The sequence below is a fragment of the Athene noctua genome, chromosome 3 (assembly GCF_965140245.1).
Source record: "Athene noctua chromosome 3, bAthNoc1.hap1.1, whole genome shotgun sequence".
Classification (NCBI taxonomy): Eukaryota; Metazoa; Chordata; class Aves; order Strigiformes; family Strigidae; genus Athene; species Athene noctua.
This window is the reverse complement of record NC_134039.1, coordinates 43,832,433-43,850,850: the sequence shown is the minus strand read 5'-3', so window position 1 is coordinate 43,850,850 and position 18,418 is coordinate 43,832,433. Positions and strand designations below refer to the sequence as shown.

The window sequence follows — 18,418 nt, the reverse complement described above, 5'->3', positions numbered from 1 at the left end:
ATGTGTACCTCTTTATCAAATAATACATATATTGTTTTTTACTCTTCTGTACTGTTGTCCATCATTTTATACTAGCAAGGAGGAGGGGTGATGGGTGTAAGGGGAAGGATGCTGTCATCTGATGCGTGGTAACTTAGAGGAGTACTGTTTAGGTGGGTTTTTTTGTGGAGGTGTATTTAAAATTAGTTTCTGTTTTGCTGTATTACAGGTCTGAATTCAGTCAGTAATGACCTCAATAGTGCCTGTTTTAATGTAATCCCTGCTTGCTGACTGCTGTTCCAAGAATAAAAATTTAAGCCAAAAGATTTAATGAAATCCTTTGGGATTAGTGCTCACTGGGCTGGGGAAATTGCATATCAACCTTTTCTCTGTACTCTAACCATACGGTTTGGTATTTGAATAGGAGGGTGTCCAAGAGAGACAACTCTGAGTTCATCAATAATTTACATTTTTGTTAGTTACAAACCTGGTATTTGGGATTCTGTTGCCATAGCAATCCATCTGGGCCTGAACGGATAGTGTTTTAAGTGGTGGTTGTATAGGGATTCACAGTGTGTGCTTTAAATCCCTTCTAAACTAATCCCCAGATCTGTTCTGTGACTTATTTGAGGCTTTGACAAAATCAACGTTACTCACAGTAAAAAGTTTATGCTGGGAAAATTAAGCCCATAAAACATTAGAATATTCATATGATTACGGAATGTAAAGTTCGTAATGTATGACAATTTCTGTTTCAGTATGTGAAGCAATTAATAAATGCCCACTACTCCATTTTTTTCAAAGTACATTTAATTTGTTGCACATTATGCAACTAGAAATTATCCAGACTCTGTACTGATTATTAGCTAATTTAAACTTCATAATCAAATGCTAGCCTCATTTTCCCAGATGTCAGTTTTATGTTTTACAGGGTGTCAGTCTATTCATAATACCGTATAACTTCCACTTTCGATTAATATAATTTTCTCTCTTATAAACAATTCTAAATCAGCAAATAAAATCTGAAATTCCCTTTTTCATTTCTAACACTACCGGTGTTGGGTTTTAGGGCTGTGCTGCTAAATTCAGTAGGCTAAACACCAGTTCCTTTTTGTTCAAAGTTTGGTTTATATTTTCTCGTTTTGCCACCCAAAATTTCAAAATGGTTTATTCAAAACCTCCCAGATATGGCACATAAAGGGATGTTCTCAGGTTTGAAAGATGATCAATACATTCAATATCATCATTGATACATACTTAGCCACAGCAAACCTGGGCTAAGTTTCAGCTCTGTCAAAACCAAAACCCTCCTGAAACTGATTTCCAGAGCTTTTAGTTCTTCATAACAAAAATGTCCAGTTGTGCTCTCAAACTGTTGCTAAACCATAATGACGATGTATTAGCAACTCTTTATTACTCCAGAGTATAGAGATTTAGTTTGCAAATTTATTCCTCAATGTTTGAAAGGAGAGAAAAATATTCAAATAAAAGCCATATGGTTACTACTGAGTTTTTAGCCCATAATCCTAAACAGATGAAAATTGTTTCTTCATGGAGTTTCTAAAAGATCACACAGTCCTTCCTGACTGTAAAAATAGTAATAGAATAAAGAAACTGCAGATGGCCTAAGAGATTTTGGGAAATCTTTAATTACTGTGCAACTTCCCTTTTGTCTTTCATATTACAGTTCACAATGAATAGTGAAGCATGTAATAGAAGGGGCTTATTTTTGCCATGATTCTGTGATGCTAAAAACATTGTCACCTGTAATAAATGTAAATCTAGTGTTTCTATATGAGTTTAAAAAGAGTTTTCTGAGAAAAACTGCAAAGAATCCCTTCCTTGTGGTGGAGTAGGGTTTCATTTCATGAACAAAGATAGGCATGTATATTCTTAAAATCAGTGTGGCTGACTGAACTTGGTTTATTTTAGTAGTCCAGTTACTCCAGCTTAATGGGACTGTTTCCATAATTGGTTACTACTAAAGGTAACTGGGAACAGAGATCTTAGAATTAACTAAAAAAGGCTTCATTTTGATTGCTTTTGCATGTCCTTGTGACTAACTGAAGTAAAAGTTGCAGGTCATCTACATGATTACTTACCCTAAAATTACATGCCCTAAAGTATGTTCTGTAGATACCATTTGTTAAATATAGATTATGCTTCAAATGGATATTACAGAATGTATTCAGGCATATCAGAATGTGTTTCTGTTGATATTTCTGTTATAAATTTAGAAGCCAAAAGCCAAATATAGTTTTATAATTTTATTGAAATAAGAATAAGCAAAACCGTGCAGGGTACGCTGCGGAGTCTCCGCTCCGCCACTGACGCACACCGTGTAAACAAACCCACCCCTTTTATAGTCTTTTCTAATACATAAGATGGGTGTGTTTAGTCCGCACAAGCGTAGTGGAGTTTCTTGAATCTTCTCAGATTCTCTGGTGTTGTTGAGGGGGGGTTCTCTGGTGTTTTTCTACTCCTCCTCTTCCCGCCAAAATGAGGGTCCTTCTGGTACTTTTCCATCAAAACAAGGGTCTATCTGATACAAGGGTCTGTCTGGTACTTTTCCACTAGGTGCAGTAACAACATAGTCAAAACACCAACATAGCCATTACAGAGTCTGAGATTACAAAGCCTTCATCTGATTTAAAGACAAAATCACAATAATTTTCCTTTTAACATATATACATCATAAAATATTTACAACACATACATTTGTATTAAGGGTCAATATATTTCATAACATGAATCATCATCACATTTATTACATTTCCAATGGTTTCATTAGGAAAAGCCTTCCCTTGCAAATATTGAAATGAAAACAGAGCCTTGGAAGATACTAGAGATATGACACATGCTATTTCTAGCTCTGGAAATATAGTTGTCACTGCAGGGGATCTCCTGCACTGAAGACCCACAGGAGTCCATACCAAAGGTGAATGAATTAATCTTCCAACACATCTCATAAAAAATAGCCTGTGTTTAACAGTAAAGAGTAACACAACTGAATTTCTCTGGTAATTTTTTTGATCTTTCTGTAGAAATGCAAATCTTTCCTGTTTATTTTTCTCTATATATTTTAGCTCTGCAATCCTTGTAAAGAGTGCTGGTATTTAGTCTCCTTGATAACTTCTTGATTTTTATTGATTGGATTTTACTTGTTTATTCCAGTTCTGCATTACATTTTTCATCTGTTTCGGAAACTCCGTCTGTCAACTTCAAGGGAGCAGGCAGGCTGAGTCTGCACTTAATGAAGCCCCACACTTACTCATGGTTTTGCTTAAATTTGCTTCCCTAGCACATAACTCGTATTTTTGTTCGGTTATTTCTAGTTAGAACTCAAGTAAACATCTGTCTTTCCTTTCCATTTTCTGTCTTTGCAGCAGGAGGAAATAGTTAATCTTCTGAAAGGCTCAGTAATAATATGACACAGCTTGACACAGACAGCTTAGAGAAACAGGGGAAGATTGAGACAGTGTACCACAGAGCAGGTGTGACTCTGTGTGTTAATTTCTCTAAGGCACTTGCAGCTACCTCTACTCAAATTCAAGATGTACACAGAGACCTGAACCAAAACCCTGGCTCTGAACCCTGTGAGAAGGTTGGGATTACAGTTTTTAATTGAGACCTGTCTCTGAGTGTGTCTGAATTTTAAATCCCTCGGTTTGGGAGGGCTTGAATCACAGTGAGAGGCAAAGTTTTGGTTGAACCTGTTCTAGATGTATTTGGGTACTGTAGTTCAGATTAGGTCTGTCATGGCTTGTACCAGGATATTTTATACAGCTGATAAGGAGCACCAAGCTATGTAAGGCCTGCTAAGACTATTGCCAGATGTATTATAAACTCTGGGAGGGAAATTAGTTGATCCCACAGCTGTGTTCCACACCAACATTTGAATTATTTTACCCTTTCAAATAAGGGTTTTATATCATCATCTGGCTAACTTTGCATTGCTCAAGTGCTCCACAATGCCTCACTTATGTCTAGGACATAAAGAAATAGACTGTTAGATAGAAAAGCTAATCCCTACAGTTCAAAAAAGCTTAAAACTTAGTAACAACTTAATATTGTATGCTTCAGACTCACAGACTGTATAGGCCTCGTCTCCAAACAACTGTTAGTTGTTGCCTAACAGGTTTCTTCAGTAGACTGACATGCAAGTGAGTGATTTCTGGAATAATCATAGATATTGGCAGAACTATACAGAAGGCAATATTAATTTTTTACTAAAATAATCAGATTTTATTAATCAGTTATGTTCTGAATCCTTTATTATTTGGTGGTTTAAGATGGTTAAAGATAGTGGCCTGGTTAATTTAGAGTGAGATGCTGGATGGAATTGTGATTTGCCTTTTTTAAAGACCAGAGTAGGGGTTGATGTGATATAGTTTGATAACTTCAGATAGCAGCAGTTTAGTTTTGCGCTGACAAAGTTGATGTAAAATTAAAAATACTTTTACCTATCTTGATAATTGTGCATTTGGCTCCCTTTTTTGACTGCATCAAAACTGGTCACCTTTGCATTTAAGTGCCTTCACAGCTTGATCTTACCTGCTCTTTCATGTGAATGTTGCCCTTATTGCAATTCTTATTGCCCATCAGTCCCAATTTTCTCCCTTCTCTCATGCAACCTTTATTCGTGAAAATTGTTCATAATAAAAATCTGCAAAGCCGGTGTGCTGTGTTCCTTCAAATCCTGCCTTAAAACTCACCTCTGTTGTGATACCTGTTAACTGCCCAAGAAAGGCTAAGCAGCTGGTGTGCTGTCATCAGTGCTCATTATGCTAATTGTCTGCATGAAACAGTGGGAGTAAAGGCATCAAACACCCCTCTGCAGTGTGTTCCGATTGCCTCCAGAAGTGGTGGGGGAGGCTGTGGCTGTCATTGGAAGTACACACTTTGGTACACATTGTTTCGTCCTTAACTCCTCAGTGTGATGGGGTAATCTAGCCAAGATCCAATACAACACGACATTTTTATTTTGACCAGAGGATTGCCAGCCTCACAGGTGCAAGAGCCTGTCACCTTCCCTGAACTGGGAGAGCTGCAAGTGCCCCGATGCAATTCAGATGCCCAGAATTTGATATGAGGTTTCAAAGGAGATTTGTTCCCTGAACCTCTGTATTTCCCATCTCTGCTGCTGTCATAATACCTAAGACTAGAAACTTTGCCTTTTAAGGAAAAGGAACAATGTGGATTTTCTCTTCTTGGATGCTTGCACAAAAACCCAAGGCTTTAAATCTTGAAGTAAGCCAAAACTATGTGTGAAAATGGTAAACTTCTGTGACACAGTGGGCAATTAATTTTATGTAGATGATAAATGCATGTATTTGTTTTTCTTACAGAAACGTGGAGTCCTGAATAAACAAAGAGAAGAGAGTTAAGCACATAGTCTTTATTGTGGACAGTAAGTGACTGAATTACATACTCTGAAGCTAAACACTATTTGCATTTCCATTTTTTTGTATTTCTTCTTATTCGCAGTTCTTTTAACGAGTGCAAGAAATTAATGCAGTGAACATTTCTGCCTTTATCCAACTCAGCTTCATTTCACGGGGGTAGACTTTTATTAATCCTGTAATCATTTTAGGTAAGAGGCCCAGATAATCCAACAGTGTGTCTTTATCACTGCCCACACTGAAATTACTGCTGCTGCCTTCTCAGTAAAAGTGAATTGTAATACTAGAATTTACCAAGCTAAAAATAATATTACACTGACATTTGCTCACACACGAAATCTTGCAAAAGAGCACCTAATTTTATCAGTGTAGTCAGATCCTGTTAGCTGGGACATGAGTAGGAGAACTTTATGGGTTTGTGTTAACCACTCAATCACTAATTGTTCTGCACTGCCCTGGTCAGAGCTGTGCTGTTCACTGCACAGTATGACCAATCACAGTACAAGCTGCACTGGCCTTTGATAACTACAGCTTTATAAAACATCAAGTAATTAAGATTACTCGCTGAGACAAGAAAATGAGCCATGGTTGTGTTGTGGATTATATTATTGATGTTTTCCTTTGAAAAAATCTCAAGACAGCTGGTGAAGTACCAGTCATGGTACAGTAGAGCACAGACACTGCTTTTATTGTCAGTCCTAAGTAGTAGCAGGTTATGTGGGTGTACTACGTTACTGGGTATTAAAAGGTGGCAATATCATTTGAGAACCAAAGCAAGTGAATGTGTGTTAAGGCATTTCTGTTAGCAGTTCCAACAAAATAGTTCCTCTATGCTAGGTGCTGATAGAGCCTGCCTTTTTGTGGTGGAAGATTGTGAACAGTAATGTACAGAGAATATGTGCGTTTTAGCACCATTCTGCTTATAGAATATACATTTGACAGTATATCATGTAGTAGAATTGAAGGAATTGTATTGTTGTATATGAAATCTCTATTCATTTAGCTAAACCGGTGTATGAGACAGACTAGTTCTGGATAGATATAAATCTTTTTTTTTTTTTTGGCAAACAGTAAAAATAAAATTCTTTGGTGGAAAAGAATATGTATAAACCTCTATAGCCAAAACATTACCAACATCTCTCTGGGCAACCAAGTTCAGTGATGGGTTTTAACATTACATTTAATCAGACAACGTGAAGGGAAATGTGTAACATTTCACTGAAGCTGAGGGCAATGTAATACTCGGTTGAAAAGTCTGTATGTTTATTTATACAGTGCACTAAACTGTGCTACCAGTAGGCAATTTTTAGACATATAAAGAATCATACATATGTTCCAGAAGATTGTAAGAAAAAAAATCAGTTTCCAAAAAACTTCTCAAAATTCTTATCTTTTTATCTATTCCTCTTAACTTTCCACTTCTGCTTCTGTCAATCATACTTTCCTGCCATTTTCTCTTCTTTCCCTCTGTGACTCTTGTGGTTTATAGTCCCTGCATGCTATCACACCTCTCTTCACCCTTTATCTTTCTGGTCTTTTACTTACACAGCTAACTTGCTCCAACTTCATAGTTTCTCCTCACATCTCCCACACAGGGCCATTCTCCTCTTCCTCTTGGAAGAGCTGCATTGCAGAACGTTCCCAATCTTTGGCAAATTTTGAGCTTGCTATTTCTAGTAACAAATAGATACTCTGCAGACTAAGAGCATTATGCATATTGTTGGGTAATAATGCACAAAATAATGCCATATACTTGTATCTAAGGAATTTGCGAAGGGTTGCAACATGTTATAGTATTGGTCAGCTCTAGCAATTTTTATTTGATGCACAGAAAGATATGGAGGAACTTTTGGGAGTTGTTATTTAACACATGGGATACCTTCAACCAAATCAGTTATGCTTTTCCATCAGATCTTAAGTTTTGGCAGCAGACGACTGGCAGTTACATGCATAAATATTAGCAATTCCAAGCAATTTGTAGAGTTCAACTATGTATGTATACAAAAAATCCATGGGTTGTTATAGACCCGTTTGTAGTAAATTTCGCTACTGCAGACACTCGAAAGATTTTTCTTTTCACTTGCATTCCTGTGTCAAGTGTCCAGAAGTCACAGGCAGCTGTTTCAGAACAGTGTGTATTTATTTGTGTATAGTGAGAAAAAATTAATCGACTGTTATTTGTACTCCATCACATACAAATTCTCTCCACTCTGCTGTCAGAATAGGTTGACAGAACCTTTTCATAGTATCCATTGGTTAATTTTATCAGTCATGGTATTATGATTGTAAACTGCAAATGATCTAACAACAAATATGTAATTACAGAAAGGAAACTGTACAGTGGTCATTTAACATTTGTAATGTGTAATTTAATTAACACTCTGTTTGGAATATACATGGAAAATTAGAATAATAAAACAGAAATAAAATTACATTTATCTCTCATGCATCATCAGTGAGGAGCATTGTTACCAGCTTGATCAGGCTATACGTTCAGCCATGTAGGGAAGTTCATGTATGCTACCTTTGGGCCTGCTTAAAGTAACCTTGTTATTCATACGCTAAGCAGCAAGGCATTCTTCTGACACTGGGATTGATAAATTGTGGATCTGTTTTAAAATACTTTTTCTCAACCTGAGTTAAAACCTAAAATTTAAAATATCCAGTACCAAGAGGCAAAAATACTGGATTCCAGATGTAGGAAGAAGATAATATTGTTCTTAAAAGGATAAAATTAAAGTCATAATATATTTTTTTGTGGGTTTTAAATGTTCTCATCTTTTTTTTGAATGCAGAGGCCTTTGTCATTTAGCTTTGATATTGCAAAAGATTGCAGTCATCCTTTGTGGAGGAGGGAAAAAATCTTGCCATATGTGTTTCAAAAAAGGTGTCCATTTTCCTCACATAGTGAGGAGCAATCAAATTTAATCTGCCACATACTTTGGTTTATCAAATAATTGAGATCTTTGGTGTCTGCTGTTTAATAACAGTTTTTTCATTATTCTTCTTTAATGAAGACAACTTCAGGTAATGTGACATAAATTAGGAGACTGCAAAACTGAAGGGCTAATACAGGAGGAGGGCCAAACAGCACTCTGCTGCGAGCAGATGTGGGGAGGCTTGGCCTGCTAAAATTACTGTATGGGCAGTTTGACTCCTTTACATGTAGAGGAACTAAATTAGTGTTAGACTTATTGTTAGCTCATGAGCACACAATATTACTGGTTTTTACCCTAATATCTGTTTTGAAAGCTACTGCGGTTTATATTTTACCATTTACCATACTATACCTAGAGGTATATAATGTACCAGAGATGAAGTAGCTGAATGAAGCATTCCTTGGTTTTGGAAGGGTCGGTTTTGTAAAAGTTAAATGTATGAGCCTTCAAAAAGAAATGAGCCTGTAGTTTCTGAATGTTTTCTACTAATCACAATAATCTTCCCTTACATTACAATTTCAATCTTTCATTGCAATATAGTAGTCTAGAAGCAGTATTGCTGACAAAACCTTGTTCCCTGTGCTCCCAGGTTTTGTCATTGCCCATTGAAATTCATGTGCATATACTGCAGGCTTGAGTAAAATAGTTCATTTGAGTGTTCACACTACCTGAATTCTTTAATGAGGTCTTCCCCTAAATTAGTTTCACTTTTCAGTTAGTTTGGGGGTTTTTTTCTTCCACAGTAGAAGTAACAACTTCTGGTACATCATAAAGTAACATTTCCATAGTGTTAAGGTTTTTTATTTTGACTCTGTTTTGGTTATCATATTAAGACTATTCAGAGTAGTGGATTCTCTGTGACGCCTATGCTTACAAGATTCTGTGCCTCAGAACCTGATTTTTTTTTTTTTTTATCGATCTTGTATTATAGACACAGATTTGCATTTTTTAATATGAGATCTCTGACATGGATTTAGATTCTGTACTGCTTTGAGGTATGCTAGTTATGCAACTTAATTTTGCAAGATGGCTCTGGGTGTACTTCCCTGGGGCTTCGGTTTAGTTGTCATCTATTATTTTATCACCTTGATTGATTAGTCTCTACTATTTAATTTATCTGCTGCAGTTTCTCAGCTTTTTCTTCAGCTGGTAAGCACATGCTTTTCTAGACACATTTTCAAATTATGTGTTTTCCAAGTGCCCCAGGAGTCATGTAATCATATTTTTCTCAGCTAGGAATTTAACCATTTAAGCCATTTAATGGTTTCAGTAAATTATTGACTGATATTTTGTCTATTACTTGGAAGGTTTCAAAAGCAAAATATTTAGTAGCTTAATTTGCTTGTTGGAATTTCACAAGCCACCTTCAGTAAGTGGGATTAATGTGCTTGTTTTCTTGTCTTGTATACTGTGTTCCTATATTATAATTTGCTATTTTTAAACACTGCATTGAATAACAACTTGGCTATGATTTTAAATCAGGTATTTTCAGAGTAATAGCAAGTTTCCATTTTAAAAAGTTGGGGGTTTTTTTTGCATTAAGTCATACTGTGTATACACAATTACTAAGGCAACTTCCAAGAAGCTACTATAATGAACTGCTTCTATGATCAAAGAAGTTTTAATGTAAAATTCTCTTTTCTCCTGCAGTTTTTATTATGACTCTATGTTATCTCTGTTTTTGAATAGGGAGGTTGATAAGTTATTTTGTTGGGTTTTTTTTTTTTTTTACTTTTTAGTTACTGACTGTATTTAATATTAGTGATTAAAATCTCTCAGTAAGAAGAATTATACTGTGTCATCCTAATGCAGCTTTGCTGACGTTGGTAACTGCTATTGTGATCCTGTCTGTAAATATAATCAAACAAAATTAATAGACATCTGTAGTGTTGCATGCTTTTGGGGGGCAGTTTGGTGTTCTTTTTTTGAGAAAGCGAGCTTTACCTTTTATTTGTAGTACTTAATCTCTTTGTACACTACTCTTTTTAAAGACTACCAGGTTACCTTTGGTTATGTATCTTAGTAATTCTTGGTAGGTGAATTTCTGCTCACATTTCATTAGAGATTTGGAGATAGCCAGTTCTGTCACTGTTATGTCACTGTTCTTGTGGTGGCTTAGGCTTCAATTAGGAACTAAGAGGATAGACTTTCTTGCCAACTTCACTATTTGATACATGAAGGTTAACTCAAATAATGACTAATATGACACAAGTAATTACAATCATACAGGGTAAGGTGGACTCCCCAGTATGGAGTTGGTGATAGCTAAAGAACATTATTTGGCAGTTTTGAATCCTCTCCAAGTATGAGTTTGTTCTTCAGTGATGATTTTCTTTGTTTCCTTCTTTCAAAGTTTTGCACTATAAATCTTATTTTGAAGACACATAACCATCATAAACATAATATTTTGACAACTTTTCTTATGTGAATAAAACTCATTCAAATAAGTTTATTTAGAAAAAAGATGCATCTTAGACCTGTTTGCAATCATATCTTTGTTACTAGTATAATGACAACAATTATCTCTGAAAATGCAGTTACTCTCTTTTCCACATAAACAAAAATGTTTTGTGAAGCCATTACCAAAGATAGCACATAAAAAAATACTTTATGATGTTAATCTGCTGTGTTTATATTGATATCTGAAGTGCATGAAAATGGGCACTGTAGAATTTTTCTTGCAATAAATAATTTTGAAAATACAAAATTCAAAATTAAGTACATTTGGAAAATCATGATTCCTTGGATTAGGGTTTTGGGGTGGGGGATATACTTTAGAACAGCTAGAAATTAGGGGTGATTAGAAGTGCTCTGGAGTTTATCACATATATCAACAGTGTGCTTCTGCTGCAATACCTTCAATTTTGTACTGCAAGCTAGAGGCAAAGATGTGGTTTTGCTCTGAGAGGAGCCTCTGCAAAGGGCTCTTACAGCAATATTGATTGATGACTCTTGTAGCTATGCTAATAAGTGGAAGAACAGTGATTTGAGCTGAAGGCACAAGATTTTGAACATGGTGGTCAAAAGCACGTAACATACAGGCCATGTTTCCAGTCTCACCATGTAAAAAGCTTTAGTTAAGACATTAAAGATACTAAGATTATGGGGTTTTCCATGAGCCATGTATTTGGGAGTTTTTTCATTACTGCCTGATTTCGATGACTGCTTCAGTCCCTCCTAAATCTCAAGGTTTAGAAGTGCATTTTTTTTTTTAAAGTTGAGATTTTCATGCAGTCACATAGATCCAGGAGCTGGAGCTTCTCAGGATAACTTCCCGAACATTTATTTTAAAGTCTGGCAATACTGTATAAAATGCATGATAGCATAGAGGTCTCTGCGAGTACTGGGTAACAGTACACTTTGATCTTTCACCTAATAGGTCTCCCAGTACCTTTTAATTTCCAACAGAAATAGTGCCCAGGCTGCTCTATACCAGAAGCCTGTTTCACTCATCCTTGTAAGTTGTGATGCCAAGTAAGAACATTTTGTTTTAGGAAGAAGGAGGAGAAAAAAGGAGTAAGATGTCATTTAGGCTGTGCAACCTTAACCGTTTTTGATGGGATTTTGCTGTTAGAAGCATGACTCAGTGTTCGAATGTTTAGTTTAAATAAAATGCTTAACACCAACAGAGTTTATTTAAAGATCTGATTTTCCTTCAGGGTTAATAATTTTAAGAACTTTAAACTGTATTAAACCATTAGTTAATAAACCACTAGCTATTAAACTGTTAATAGTTTGTACTGCAGATAACAGTGATTCCTTTTGGAGAGTTATGGTCTATTGGGCAAATATGCATTTAGGGAGGTTTTAAAATGGGTATTACATTTAAGGTTTATAATTATGTGCTTACACATTTCTTAAGGAGAATAGAATCAGTAGCTTTTTATATATGAAGCCATATGCTCCTCAAAAAAATCTAAATGTTTGCAGTACACAGCTATGCTTATATAAGAAATTGTTTACATCTCAGTTGCTGTATCTTCGTCATTTTTGTATTTTCCTGAAATTTTACTGTTTGCAGCTTCAGTGTCTACAGCTATAACCTGTCAGTACAGACAATCCAGCTGCACTATGGAAAAACAGTTCACATCCCAAACCTTTTGGACTAGTTCCATATCCATTTAAAAAGAATAAAAGAATTTGAAACCTGACTTACTTTAAATAATAGTTGTTCAGAAAAAGGTAAGTTATATATAACTCATATGAAGCCATTGTTAATGCACAAGAGTTTTGCAAGCCCTCTCTCTGATTTTTTCTATTTTCACATATATTTTAAAGACTGATTCCTGCAGAAGTAATAAATATTAACAATCTGCTGAGTTAGGCTCATTATATTTAATCACAACTAGAATGCGATTTACACTAATTACCTTTGAAGCAGAATTTATGTGATTTTAAGCATGTGGAAAGTGTTTTGATGCTATCCTGCCCCATGGCGGATCACATACAATGGCTTTCACAGCTTTTTGGCATTCACAGGAGTGTGAAAGCTGTACTTTCCCATTTGCATGTGGACTATCCTTTGTGGCTGATCAATAGTAAGACTTCATTTCCTCCAGTCTCTTCATGACAGTACAAGTAGAGATCACACTGTTAACCTCTATCCTGAGTTAGAGGGAAGTGTTTCTTGTATTTGTCAAGCATTTTTGATGTGATTGTTGGAAGTTATTTCTTCGTTAATGTGTATCTCTTGCATCACATTTTTACTATGCTATTCCAGAAATGAACTTCACTGAACTAACTTTACTTTTAATTAATTTGGGGATTCTTTTTCCTGTTAAATTTTTCTTCACAATTTGATGGGTGGTTATGTAGACTCCCCCCCCCCCCCCCCCCCCCCCCAAAAAAAAAAAAAAAAGAAAAAAAGAAAATGCATTGAAGAAATCCAGATGTCTGATACTGAAATTTTCCAAGGATATATTAGTGGACATGAGCAACTTGCCTAAACCCCCTGACTTGCCTTCCTTTTAAAAATGCATATCATGGCATGTAACAACTTTCCAAGGAGTCTGTGATTGTAGTGAAATTGATAGTATTGTTACTGGTATGTTCAAGAATGAGCTGATACCATTCAGATATTGCAAAGAACTTGATGAACTACAGAACTGTGTAGAGCTGTTACTTATCATTATTCTTTCAGAGACTGAGGCTGTTCTGAATATTGATTTGTCCATCAGCGCATACTTCTTAGAAAGTGTCAGTTTGTTGGTCTGTTTGATGAATGTGTTCATCAGTACCTAATTATTTTTAATGTATGTTAAAAGAAACTGAGATTATATCTGTTGTTAAGTAACTTATGACTTTAAAAAAACATTGGTTTGCTTGGTGCTCTTGAAAATACCTGTATAAGACTGTTAACAAATCCTACAAACATCAACAAGTGTTTCTTTCTGCATTTTTTACCAATATAAACTCTCCCTTCTTCCCTACTCTTCTCCTGCAAAAAAATAGCAGACTTAACAAGCCTGAAAAATGAGCTTGGGCTAGGGAAGAGGAAAGCTCTGCTATAATTATCCTAATTTGCTACAAACTACAATGACATCTAGCCCCATATTGTTTCTGATTCTTCTTTCTCTTTTCATTTTTGTTTATATTCCCTTTATATTTTCCCTTTGCTTCTGTCTCATTGGCGGCTCTACCTAAATCTTAGTTTCCCGTCTAGAGGTATTTTGACCATACTTTTCTGGAAAAGATCCCTCCTTCCCCAGTGTCATCTAATGTGTTTTATTGTAGTTTCCATAGTCCCTGATCTTGTTCATAACAGTGCTTTCAAAAGGATAACTAGGGATACATACATTCTTTCACGTACATCTGCTGGAGTGCTGTAACTAGGTTGTGACTGACCTTGCAAAGAGGTACTCAGACTGGGATGGTACTCATTTATGGGATCAGCAATGTATCTAGACAGAAAGTACTTATTTTTATATGTACATTCCTTCCTCCTCATGCTCAGATATCTTAATGTTGTCTTGCTGTCGTGCTGTAGAACACTGAGGGAACCTGGGGTTTGTACCTATTCCCTCTGTTTGTTTCCTTGACATAAGCACAGAGCTCTTTGGGCATCTCTTTACCCCAGTCAGCAACCTGCCTTTGTAGCTTTGCTTCTGCTACTTCATTTTTTGTGTACTGTGGGCATGGGGCTATAAGGTTAGATTTGTTTCAGACAGAACATGCTGCATTTGTTTACAGATGATACATGAATACACTGTCTCTGTGCCTTTTTGTTGGTTGCTAAACCCTTAGCTTTAGCATAGAGTGCTTTCCCCAGGTATCTGCCTTTAGCATGCTATGTCTGATCTGTTTGAAGAGCTTCTGTTTTCTGCTGATTAGATATTTTACTAAGAGCTCAAAAAAAACCCCATTTGTGTTTCTTCCTTTTCTTCTTGCATGCGTGTGTGAAGGCTCTTTCGCTTTCATTCTCTTTTTTGCTTTTTTCCTCTGTTTTGCTGGAACATTATGTCCTCAGTTGTCAAATAGCTTTCTCTCAACTGAAAGTCCAATGCTGAATTGAAAGAAATCAACCAGAAGCTCTGGAAAATTATTCATTTTTACAGTGAAACTGATTTTATGAGTCTTAAATGAAGACAAGTGTATTATTAAAAATACAGGAATAAGCTTGTAAAAAGGAATCTCTTAAGATTTGGCATATCAAACCAGAAATATTACTGTAAGATTTTGAAACCTTGAAGGGTTAATTGAATGATCTGCTTGTTTGTTTCTACAGACTAGATAAAGCTCTGTTTTATTAATCCTAATTTCCTTCTGTTTGTTGCAATATATTATATCAGGTTTACAGCATCTCTTCAACATTAGCTTCCTGGGAACAAGGCCACAAAAGTGCAACTATCAGTCAGCTGAGTGATACAGATACAATGCTGAAAATAAATATGGATGATTAAACACGTTATTTTTCAGAAACAGCAATCCATTTCTGTGCAGTATCCATAAGAGATTTTAAAAGTTGTGTACAGAGTTCAGTAAACTGTTGAACAGTCTTTGTTTACTGACTAAAAAAATGGTTTTGTGAGTTAATGTAATGGTCAGTAAAGGAGAAGGAGACAGGTTATGAGTTCTAGATTATCGTTAACTGATTATCACCATGTTTCAGTATTTAAAGGGTGGCTACAAAGAAGGTAGAGACTCCTTTTCTGCAAGGAGTCACATGGAAAAGATGAGGGGTAATAGGTACAAGTTACTCTCAGGGAGACTCCGACTGGACTGAAGAGGAAAATTTTTCACAATCGAGAACAGTCAGCCATTGGGACAATGTCCCAGAGAACTGGTGCATTCCCCAACATTGGACACTTTTAAGATTCAGCTGGACAGGATGGTGGGCCATCTTGACTAGACCATGCTTTAGCCAAGAAAGCTTGGAACAGATGATCCTTGAGGTCCCTTCCAACCTGATTTTCTATGATTCTATGAACTGCACGGTACAAGGAAAGCAGTTAACAATGGAACTGAATGACAGTTGTGAATCACTGCTGCTTAAAAACATCATGGCAATGAGGACACATTAAAACCTTCTCTAAGGATTCTCTGTAGTTGGTGACTGAGATACGAGTAAAGACATTTCTACTGTGCTGAACACTGATGTGTTGCTAAACTTTGTGGCTTTTGAGAGGTGAATCAGCATACAGTATACCTGTCCCTGTTTAGTCTTGCCTATTCCTAGACATATATTCTGGTTATCAAAATGTTGCCTCATTGTTTTTTTAGCTTAGGAGTACAATATAAGTGCTGTCACAACTTCTTTAGAGGAAAGTTATGACAGGGCAGTTGGACAATTCATTTAACAACTTGAAACTTTAGAATAACCACAGCTGTGTCAGTTGATTTTATACTATGGTGCAACCTGCCTTACAGAAGTTATCTTAAACTGGGGATTTAGAAATACTTTTCAGGGGATTTCAGGAAGTTTTTTAAAGTTAATTGAAGTATAGTTAGTACTTCTCATGAGAATAAGCAGGAGGAGCAGATGAACCCTGGGTTCCAGTCAAAACTTTAGATGCCAAAAACAACCAAACACCCAACCAATATAAAGAAAAAAATACCAGAATTAGAGAACAGAGATGTCAGAATGTTTCTAAATAGAAGAATTAATCAGCTGTCACATTGCTGACTTCTAAGTCCAGTTATCATGTTTGAACTTGGTGAGTGCCAGTAGAGCGAAGGACTTGCCCATTTGTTTTTCAGGGGCCAGAATGGTTTTTTAGGCCACCTGTAGAAATAGTTATACTCAGAAAATATAATATGCTGTACTGGATAGAAAAGAAAGAATTAGGGACTTGCAGTGATAATACAGAAGAGGAAAGTCAAAAGATCACTATTATTTAGATTTAAAAGGGATCTCCATAGTAACTGCATTCATTTAGGATACTTAATACATGTATTATTACCTCTTCTCTGATTGGGTGAAATTTATTTGGTTGCCTAGAATTTGATGTGACTTGTACCATCAATCTACCTCAGAAAGGGCAAGAGATTGAAACTACAGAAGTAAGGGTGAACAAGGTAAAATAAGGGTGATGTTCTTTTGTAAGTTAAGGGATAGTAGCAGTCTGTGTAAGAAAAGAGGAGGCCCAAGAATTAAATTCTGAAGGCTGAATATTTATTTATAAATATTTATTTATTAAAGGCTGAATATTTGATTATTTACACGTGAAAGATGTAAAAAGGGTGTAATGGAAAGGTTATTTGTTCCAGGTATGTTAGCTATATTGGTAACCAGGAGCAATGGCAACTTAGAGCTAGAAGAATGAAGGTACGAATTTTGTCTAAATACTAGTCAGCTCCTCTAGATACCCTGATGAAAAATTGCAACTAGTTTTTTTTTCCCTTGTGGTTGCCTCGACCTCCAGTATATTTTCTGTAGAACTTTTGTCATTTTCACCCCAAATATGAGTAGCCATTCAGAAAACTGTACATTTTTCTTCTAGATTGTGCCCGGTTAAAAAAAGTAGAAATATATGGCAGTGTGTCTGATCTATAGGCAACAGTTGTTGTACTCTGAAATTATGTTGAATACTGTCTCAGATGTTTTCACAGTTAGGTGTCCGTGGTTTATATTGATGTTTGTTCACAGATTAAATGGTTTCAAGTGTGTTTTGGATATGTAGTTGTACATCATTAATGGTCAACTGTAATTCAGGGGTTTTTTTGGCAAACTAGTTAATAATGGTACATGCACATCACTCAGTTTCAATACCTTTATGGAGAGCATGCCAAAGCAGCATGACTAGGTAAGAGATCATATGCATTTCTGTATGTTAGGACCTGGCTATTTATTTTACACAAATATCTTTTCCTTAGTAAGCACAATCTTCTATCCCTTTTAAGTTTTTCTGATAAGAGCTTATCTACAGTTTGGTTGCCTTGTCATTTTCTGATGCTGTTGGGACAGTGATGCTTCTCTGCTGGGTGAAATTTACTTTCATATCACTTTTTTTTCCCCTGGAAAAATTAAAAAGACTTTCCTCAGAAGAAACCTGAAGTGAGGCTTTTCGCTTTGCTTTTGGATGGAGTTTCATATGTCAGTATCGCTAATTGTCTTATCACCTTGTAATAGGATCACCGATAAAATACTGTACAGTCCGTAGAAAATACATAAGAATTTACATAGTTACTGAAAACTTAACATGTACTCTGCTTTGATTCTCTCACCTTCCTTGATTGTGTATACCCAGTGCTTTATCATATGAACAGGGTAGCCTTCACATTAGCAGTTCTAAATGATAATCAATTACAGTCTTGTACAGAAATGGCGAATGCTTTGAGTGGTGCTCAGCTATATTTCATGTGTGTGGAGGAGAGTCTGGCAGATGCCTTGCCAGTAAACCAGTGGGATCTGTGTCAAGGGAGTGATCCTACACAGGACATAGCTGCTGGCAAAGCTCACGGTCTACAGAGATGTCCTCTGGAAAATGCTGTCTGGTATGGGCAAGTTTTGTGAGAAGAGATTCAAATTCCCTTTGTTTTTCATGAAACTCTTATTTAATTTTCCAAGAGAAGAAGTTTCTCTCCTTGAGTGGAGAATAAAGCACATTTCTACTGTAGTTAATCATTGTTGCTAGGTAGGATGTGACTTCTAGGTAGGTA

At 36.0% G+C, this 18,418-nt stretch overlaps 1 protein-coding gene across 9 annotated transcripts in view; it reads left to right on the top strand.

The window, feature by feature from the left end:
* Positions 1 to 18,418, top strand: part of SYT1 (synaptotagmin 1) — a 358,089-nt gene that overhangs the window by 123,622 nt on the left and 216,049 nt on the right. For 6 of the 9 annotated variants that reach the window (XM_074902821.1, XM_074902823.1, XM_074902815.1 and 3 more), the window contains one exon: positions 5,328 to 5,389. The exons of the other annotated variants lie outside the window; for them this stretch is intronic. The gene's annotated coding sequence lies outside the window, so the exon portion shown is untranslated. The remainder of the gene's footprint in view (positions 1 to 5,327; positions 5,390 to 18,418) is intronic. 9 annotated transcript variants of the gene reach the window in all.